Source organism: Myotis nattereri (assembly GCF_964212035.1).
Source record: "Myotis nattereri genome assembly, chromosome: 14".
Classification (NCBI taxonomy): Eukaryota; Metazoa; Chordata; class Mammalia; order Chiroptera; family Vespertilionidae; genus Myotis; species Myotis nattereri.
The window spans coordinates 28013907-28022693 of NC_138089.1; the positions used below are offsets into that span (position 1 = coordinate 28013907).

Consider the following 8787-nt stretch of genomic DNA (forward strand, 5'->3'; position numbering starts at 1 on the left):
TCACAAATGACTATATGATAAAGGCCATAAAAAATAAATGCAAAGAGTTTTAAGGCAGGGCTCAAGGACATAGTGAGAAGAGAAAAAGATCAGGATGTGATATTTAGAAGATGGTATTCAAAATGGCTTCTTAAAAGGGAACACATAAAAGTAAGGAATTCAGCCCTAGCTGGTCTGACTCAATGGATAGAGCATCCGACACCTGCGGACTGAAGGGTCCAGGTTCGATTCCGGCCAAGGGCACATGCCTGGGTTGCAGGCTCAATCCCCAGTAGGGGGTGTGCAGGAGGCAGCCAATCAATGATTCTCTCTCATCATTGATGTCTCTCTCTCTCTCTCTGTCTCTGTCTCTCTCTCTCTCCCCCTTCCTCTCTAAAATCAATAAAATATATTTTTTTAAAAATAAGAAAATCATGCCAATCTCTCTCATTAAAGTCATTGAAGGCAGGAACTTACCTTATTCGCCCTGCACCAAACAGGTGTAACCTGCATCTACTTACGTGCTAATAAAAATGGTTTTTTAATTCTAAAAAATAGTATGAGGAATCCATGTTAGCAAGACACAGAAGAACGGTATGCATATTCTGATAAGTAACAGAGGAAACTCTTGGAATATTTGCACAAAGAAGGTAAGCACATCTACACTTGAATATTCTTGTGTCATCATAAAAAGGATATATAAGATTTCTCCATGAAAGAAAGCTGAGTAATTGGGGGAACAAGCAGGAAGGTAGCATTACTCTGCACAACATAACTTCCTGTATCCTTTCAATTCTGTGGCATGTGACTGTATTATCTATTAAAAAAATTATTAAAACTTCATTTTTTTTAATCTGCACATTAAGAAAGTGAATCTGGCAGTCATAATGGATAATGCACTGGCATGGAGAAAAACAAAAGAAAAGGAGCTCAGCGCTGGCCAGGTTGCTCAGTGACTGGAGTGGTGTGCTGTACACCAAAAGTTTGGGGGTTCAATTCCTGGTCAGGGCATATACCCAGATTGTGGGTTTGATTCCCAGTCAGGGTGTGTATGGTAAGGAGCTGATTGATGTTTCTCTCACACTCTCCCTTCCTCTCTCTCTAAAAATCAATTTAAAAAAAACAACCATATCCTTGAGTAAGGATTTAAAAAAAGAAAAAGGAGTTCAGTTCAGAGGCTTAACAGTAAAGGCAAACAGTAATAAAAGCTAGAACTAATCTGAAATAGAAAGTAGTTGAAAGAAGCTAAAAAATATAGTTGTCAATGTAATCTGATAGTGACTGAATGTAGTGATGTAAGGGCCCATACCATAAATTGTACTGATTTTATTAAATGTATTTTTTTATTTTTAAACAATATATTCAGAGAATATGGAAAGTATAAAGAGGAACATTATCCTTATGTTTACTGTTTAACAACCATTGTTAACATCTACATGTATTTTCTTCCTATATGTAGTTTTTAAGATACAATTCACATACCATACAAATCACATATTTTAACTGTACAATTCAGTGGTTTTTATTATATTCACAGAGTTGTGCATCCATCTCCACAATCAATTTTAGAACATTTTCATCACCCCCCCCCCCAAAAAAAAACTCCTATCACAGTCATTGCCCGATCCCCACTCCCCCCAGCCCCTGGCAACCACTAGTCTGTCTGTCTCTGTAGATCTGTCTATTCTGAACATTTCATATAAATGGAATCATACAATACGTGGTCTTTTCTGCCTGAATTCTTTCATTCGACATAATGTTTGCAAGGTTCACACATGTTGGAGAATATATCAGTATTTGTTCCTAAATAATATTCCACTGTTTTAATTTTTTATATTCCAGATACATAATTTTGTGTTCAGCATTTTCCATGCCATAAATGCTTCATACATGTCATATTTAATGAAAAGCATAGTGCCTCATCAAGTGGCTATACCACAGTTTACATAATTATTTTATTGCTGTTGAACATTTTAACTCTTTCCAGTTTTTTTTATTGTAAACAAACTTTCTTAAATCAAATGGGAGCTCCTTTCTGAATGATCTATCTGTATCCAGAAGCTCTAAGCTTCCTAATGAGATTTGCCAAAGAGAAGAGTCACATTTTTCCAAAGAAAACAGGATTTCATCTATCTCAAGCCTAGGTAAAGGAAGATGTTAAAAGTTAACCGAGGCTGAAAAGGATGCCTCCAAAATACCCATTTTAAGAATGAAAACTCATAAATGTAAAGACATATTAGCATAGTTAAACATTAACTAGTCTGACTGACTCTTCCATTAGAAATGTACATGGGCCCTAATCGGTTTGGCTCAGTGCCTGTGGACTGAAGAGTCCCAGCTTCGATTCCGGTCAAGGGCATGTACCTTGGTTGCGGGCATATCCCGAGTGGGGGGTGTGCAGGAGGCAGCTGATCAATGTTTCTCTCATTGATGTTTCTCTCTACCCCTCTCCCTTCCTCTCTGTAAAAAAAATCAATAAAATATATATTTTTAAAAAAGAAATGTACATGGATGGAGAACGGTAAATACTTTGTCCAAATGTGATTCCTAGCATTAAGTAGCTTCAAAAAAAAAAATCAGAAAACTTTTGCTTTCCATAGCAGATTGAGTGTAAAAAGAGAAAAAAACCCCAAAACACCTCTTGAGACTAAAAATGGCGGCGGGTAAGTGGATGCTACACTCCCAGGACCAAACTGAAATTACAACAAAAATACAAAAAAAAACCCTAGCTGGTTTGACTCAGTGGATAAGAGTGTCGTGTCGGCCTGCAGACTGAAGGGTCCCAGGTTCGATTCCAGTCAAGGGCACATGCCCAGGTTGTGGGCTCGATCCCCAGTGTGGGGTTTGCAGGAGGCAGCCGATTGATGATTTTCTCTCATTGTTGATGTTTCTCCCTCTCCCTTCCTCTCTGAAACCAATAAAAAATATTTTTAAAAAATACAAAAAAAGCCACCCTGAATAATCAACTGAAGACTAGCTGGAGAGAACCCTAATAACCAATGACGGGAAGTGGAGATTGCATAGAGACTGATTAAAAAATAAATAAAACACACATCTTAACTAAGACAGTAAAGGTGTACTTAACTTTTTTTTAAAGATTTTTTCACCAGTTTTTCTTTTTCTTTCTTTTTTAATATATTTTTATTGATTTCAGAGAGGAAGGGAGAGGGAGAGGGAGAGAGACAGACAGAAACCTCAATGATGAGAGAGAAGCATCGATTGGCTGCCTCCTGCACACTGCCCCCCACCCCCACTCCGGGGATGGAGCCCAAAACCCAGGCATGTGCCCTTGACCAGAATCGAACCCGGGACCCCTCAGTCCGCAGGCTGACATTCTATCCACTGAGCCAAACCAGCTAGGCTAGGGCAATGTACTTAACTCTCGCTATTAAATGACAGTAAATAAAATCCAACAAGTAAAAAGAGAAAATGACACTGGTGTAGTCCACATGGTCCTCATAAGCAATCAGATATTGGATTTTGATTGCCATCAATTACCACTGCCTGCTGCTTCTCATTCATTAACCAAAAAGGTAAACAATCTCTTAGTTACAAAAGTTTTAAAATCCTAAACTAGTTTTAGAATTGTTAATCCCACCCAATAAAATCCCTTAGAATCTGGTCTAAAAATAAAACTATGTGTCAAGTGTTTCTCAAGAAAAACTATGTACACTGATTGGAATGTGAGGCAATTAATACACTTTGTGAGTGATTTGCCAAAGAGACTTCACACAGCCTGGGCCAAAACCAGTAACAAAGAAACAACACCCACTTGACATTTTCCTTGGTTAAAATGAGATCCTAGGAGTAATTTTAGAAGAAAGGCTAACATCTGAAGTTAACTACTAAAATCGCTGAGAGCTACCTAAGTATTCTGGGAGAAATTAAGGAAAAGATGACTCAACCAATGTAAAATTAAAGATGAAAACTTTAATACATTATTAAGGAATTTTTACTCACAACTTTAAGGCAAGAATAAAATACCCAGCCATTACTATCATGAAGATAATAAGCAAGGTTAATTTAGCCCTACACATGAAATACTAACTGAATTTAGCAGCACAAATATCTGGTATTACATTTTGAACCTAGTCTGTTTGTTAAATAGGAATCCCTTTCCATCCATACACATACATGAACACACATACACACACAAAATAAGATAACCTAAATATTACAAACCCATCCTAAATCAGCCCAGTGTTCCTTAGTTTCCAATTGCTCAAGGTGAGCAATTTTCCAACTACAGTAATTTGTTTTAAAGAAATGAGACTTCCATGATTTTGCACAATTTAAAAACAAAACAAAAAACTTTTTAAGTCACGATTTTGTGGTTTCATAAACCCCCTAGTGTCACATTAGTCCACTGTCTTTCAAAAGCAATATTTAAAATTCTCTTCTGCAGATAAACATTAAGGCATGCTGTTTGGCTAACAAGCGCCTCCCAAGACCAGGATGATTATGTATGGCCTATTATGTTCCTAACATGCAAAACAAAAGCACTCCCTCATCTAACATTTTTCTATTTTTAGGCAGTAGGTTATCAACAAAGTTTTATCTGAAATTAAAGTGCGACAGAATCATACATCTAACAAGGCTACTTAAAATAGTAATTTGAAGATATTAATTATATTTTCCATTTAATAAGTAATCTAGTGCTTCTGGAAAAGTGAAATTTAATTTCCAAGTTTTTAATCTTCAGAGAAAACCACCTACTGTGATTTCCACAAGTGCCATGTTTTAAACTAAAAGCACCTAGTTTCAGAGCAGTTGTAATACACTTGATTTTAAACATTCTCCATTTCATCTTTTAGATTCTTTTCATCATAAATGACCAGCTTAATCTGCTTCTCACTGTTTTCTTCAGCTAAACCAAATCCCTTAAAATATTTTAATGTATTTCACTCAAGTCTTTTACTTTGAAGGCATACACTTTTTTTTCAACTACTAACAAGAGTTTAACAAGACTAAGCAATTCCACTATGATTTATGCTCATAAACACCACATACCTAAAAGATAAGCTTTTACAACAGAAATTGTAACGGGTTTATTTTCCCAAGTATCCAGTGTTCAACTGGGTCAAATGCTTCTGTTGCAATTTAAGCAGCTTAGTCCTTGAAGCGATAAGAGTGAAAATAAGCCAAAAGAGTCTTTTTTTTTTTTTAAGACAAGTTGTGGGGGATAACATTAGTTAATAATATGTTTCAGGTGTACAATTTCATAACACATCACCTATATATTCCATCCAAAGTCTAGTCTCCTTCCATCAACATCAAGAGCATCACAACTCAAGAAAGATTTAGAAACTGTTAGCTGAAGTCTGTTAATATGATAATAAACAACACTTTAACATAGCATTAATCACAATACAGCTCTTTTGGGGAAATCATGTTCATAAAGCTAAAGACTTTATAACAGAATTGGAATCCATGGACTCAATCCAAAGATACAGTTTACTGTACAAAACACATTTACTAAACTTAAAATACTCACCTGCATTCTACACTTTTTCAGACGTTTTACATAACCTGCCAATTTCTATATGACTGGACAGTAGTCATTTAAAATGCAGTACGAGTACAGTGTACTACATTTATAAAGTCAACATTTTCGTGAGCAAGTTATAACTTTAAAAAGAGTGATTTTCAACTTTTTTCATCTCATAGCACAAACTAATTACTAAAATTATGCGGCATACACAAAAAATATATTTTTTGCCTTTCTAACAAAAAAAGGATATAATTTTGATTCATTCACACAGGACAGCTATTGTTGCCTGGCTGTTGTCTTTTTATTTAAAAATCTAAGTGTTGCTTTTTTTTAGAGAGAGAGAGAGAAGGGAGGCTGGGAGAGGGAAGAAGAGGGAGTCTAGGGGGGAGGGAGGGAGAGAGAGAGAGGGAGAGAGAGAGAAACATGGACTACTTGTTCCAATAATCTATGCATTGATTCCTGTCTGTGCCCTGAAGGGGGAAGACAGAAGGAACAGCAACCTTGAGTCCAATGGAGACAATGTTCTAACTGAGCTACCCGGCCCGGGCAGGTGTTGCATGTTTTAAAAATTCTTGAGACACACCAGTGTGCCATGGCACACCGGTTGAAAATCGTTGCTTTAGAAGAATCTTCTGCAAGAATCCCTAGGAATATGAGTTCAGTTTATTCACTGTGTAAAGCATTTACCAAAAATATTCTTAACTGGGTTTAACAAAGTAAATCTTTTCAATTACTATCAGCTTCAACATCATCAAGGGGGGAAATTAGACATCAGCAAGAAAAAAAAGAACAAGCAACACATTTAAAATAATCCAAATGTAATCAACTAGTTCACTATCTTCCACAAAGAGCCTTCACAATCTAGGCACCTCTTCCTTTAGGCCCTCATCTCTCACCACTTCCTTCCAGCACCCCAGACTATTTATTTGCTGCTCCCCAAACTCATCCCAAACCCAGCATGGCTCTGCGCTTCGCACCAGCTGTTCCTTCGCTTGAGCATGCTCTGCCCTCCCCACCTGGCGAGCACTTACTCATCCAAACAAACCTCGGTGCAAAAGTCCCCTCCAGGGGACACGCTGCCTCGACTCCCCCAAGGAAAAGCCAGTTCCCAGTTCCCGCAGCACTGGGTCCGTCAGTCCGTCCCCATCACGGCGCATTGTTTTCACGCCCGGGGGGCGGGGGGGCAACAGAGGGTAGATTCCCCCCACTCAGCCCCCAAAGGACCAGGCCAGCAGAAATACTCCACGGACGGGCGCCGAATTCATCCCCAAAGGACCGAGTGCTCCTCCGGAGCCCGGCCCCGTCTCCAGGAGACACGGGAGAGCCTCTCACTCTTCCCACCAGAAAAGGAGCAGCACCAGAGGCACACCCAGAGCCCCGCCACGGGAACAATGAATGAACACCGCCGCCTCGCCTCCCCGGGTGTCCAAACTCCTCTCTCCCGGCATCGCCTGGCGCTGCAGAGCCCGTGGTGCAGCTGCAGAGCTCAAGCGGCCCGGCGGCTCTCGCTCCACACAAAAGACAGCCCTGGGCCTTCATTCCAAAGCATCCCGAGACCAGTGCTCAGCATAAGCACCCCAAACCTTTCGTTAATAACCCCGCGAGTCCTGAAACCCCAGGCGAGGTCCCCATGCCTTGGGGGGGGGGGGGGGCAGTGACCTATCATATCCTCCACTGGTCCCGGGTTCCTCTCGTCTTCCCTAAAAAGGCTGTCACTTGAGTGACGGTCCCTGAGAGAAGATGCCAGCCCGGGTCCCACACTCCGCGCCCCCCCTCCCCGCCCCCAAGAAAAGGAATGAGCTCATCTGAGTGACAACACAATACCGGGCAGCTCCGGGCGGCTTTTCCCATTACCAAAACGTGAGGAATGTGCACGGGGCACAGGGGTGGCGCCGGCACGTTCCCCCGAAACACAAGGAAATTAGAGCGGAGATGTGGGAACTCGGCTCGCCGGCCATGACACCGGGCCCCGGGGTCCCCGCCCGCCAGCGCCACCGGGGTGACAGCGGCCTGGCTGGGGCCCTCCACCCACCAGCCGCGGGGCCACTCCGTCAGCGCCGCCCAGTCCGGGCCGACGGGGAAGCGACCCTTTCAGCCCCGCCGCCGGTCTCCCCCGGCATCCAGGCTTCGGCCCCGCCGCCTACCTGAAGGAGCAGGGCCGCCTCCGTGTCCCGTCGTCCGTCCGGCGGCAGCGTCTGGCCCGCTCCTCCTCCCCGCGCCGGGTGAGGGAGCGGGAGGCAGTCACATTCGGCGCGTCCCCAGCCCAGGGGACGGGGCCCCGGGCAGCCCCCGCATCGTCGCACTCGTGCTGCGCGCCTCAGGGCACACGCCCCAAAGCCCGGGCAGCCGGCCCTCTGTGGGGCCCAAGGAGAGCGGCAGGGAACCCTTCTCGTCTCACGCTCCTTCTCGTCTTACTCCCTCCATCTAAGATGGCGGCCCCAGCGCCCGCGATGAAGAAACTCTCGGGCGGCCCCGGCAAGCGAGCCGTCCGCTCGGCGCTCCTCCTCCCGACCTGCGGCGCCACCGTCTCTCTGCTTCTGCGCGAGCCCGCCTGGCTCGGGTATCTATCGCTCTGGCCTGAGTAGGCCCCGCCTCCCTGGGAAGGGGCGTGGCCTCGCCGTCCAGCTGGTCGCCATTTCGGAGATGGGCAGGCTGTAGGGCCAATCGTCGCCGGCGCTTGGGAGAGGCTGTTGGCAACTGAGAAGGGCCAGCGATTGGCCGCCTCCCAGGGGTCTGAGGCCAGAGGGAGGAAGGCCAACTTGCCGGCATCGCAAGGCCGGGAAGTACCTGAGGATGCTCGGCGTCGACGGCTGTCCAGCTTGGGCGCATCCCCTCCAGAGTCGGGCACTAGGGTTATCAAATCGCGACTCCACCACTTACCCGTTAGGTGGGAAAGTCCCTACCTAAACTTTCCTGAAACTCAGTTTCCTCATCTGTAAATTGGTGGTTCCTTTTCCCCCCCATCAGATTGGCAAGAAGTTAAAAAGTGGTAATATCCAGGTGGTCCAAAACAGATGAAAGCCCGTCGTGGACCCGCCCTCCATCAGCACTGGCCGGAATGGGTCTGGGGAGGGCAATTGATTCTCTATTGACATGTTTAATGTACATACCCCTCCTCCCACCAATGCCACTTCTAGGTACGAATTCCAAAGCAATATGAACACCTATGCACAAAAAAGGTATGTGCAAAGATGTTTATTGCCATATTGTTTGCATTAGAGATACACTCGCACTATTTATAGGAAACTGTAGGGCTGGCTCATTCTTTTTTAACAGATAGATGATAGGTCTTCCATACTGTGGAGCTAGCTCCGTTT

At 43.6% G+C, this 8787-nt stretch overlaps 1 protein-coding gene across 1 annotated transcript in view; it reads right to left on the reverse strand.

Moving 5' to 3' along the window:
* The window catches only part of RAF1 (Raf-1 proto-oncogene, serine/threonine kinase), a 74950-nt gene extending 67012 nt beyond the window's left edge, over positions 1-7938 (reverse strand). The window contains exon 1 of the mRNA XM_081105651.1: positions 7615-7938. The gene's annotated coding sequence lies outside the window, so the exon portion shown is untranslated. The remainder of the gene's footprint in view (positions 1-7614) is intronic.
* Positions 7939-8787: the final 849 nt, after the last annotated feature.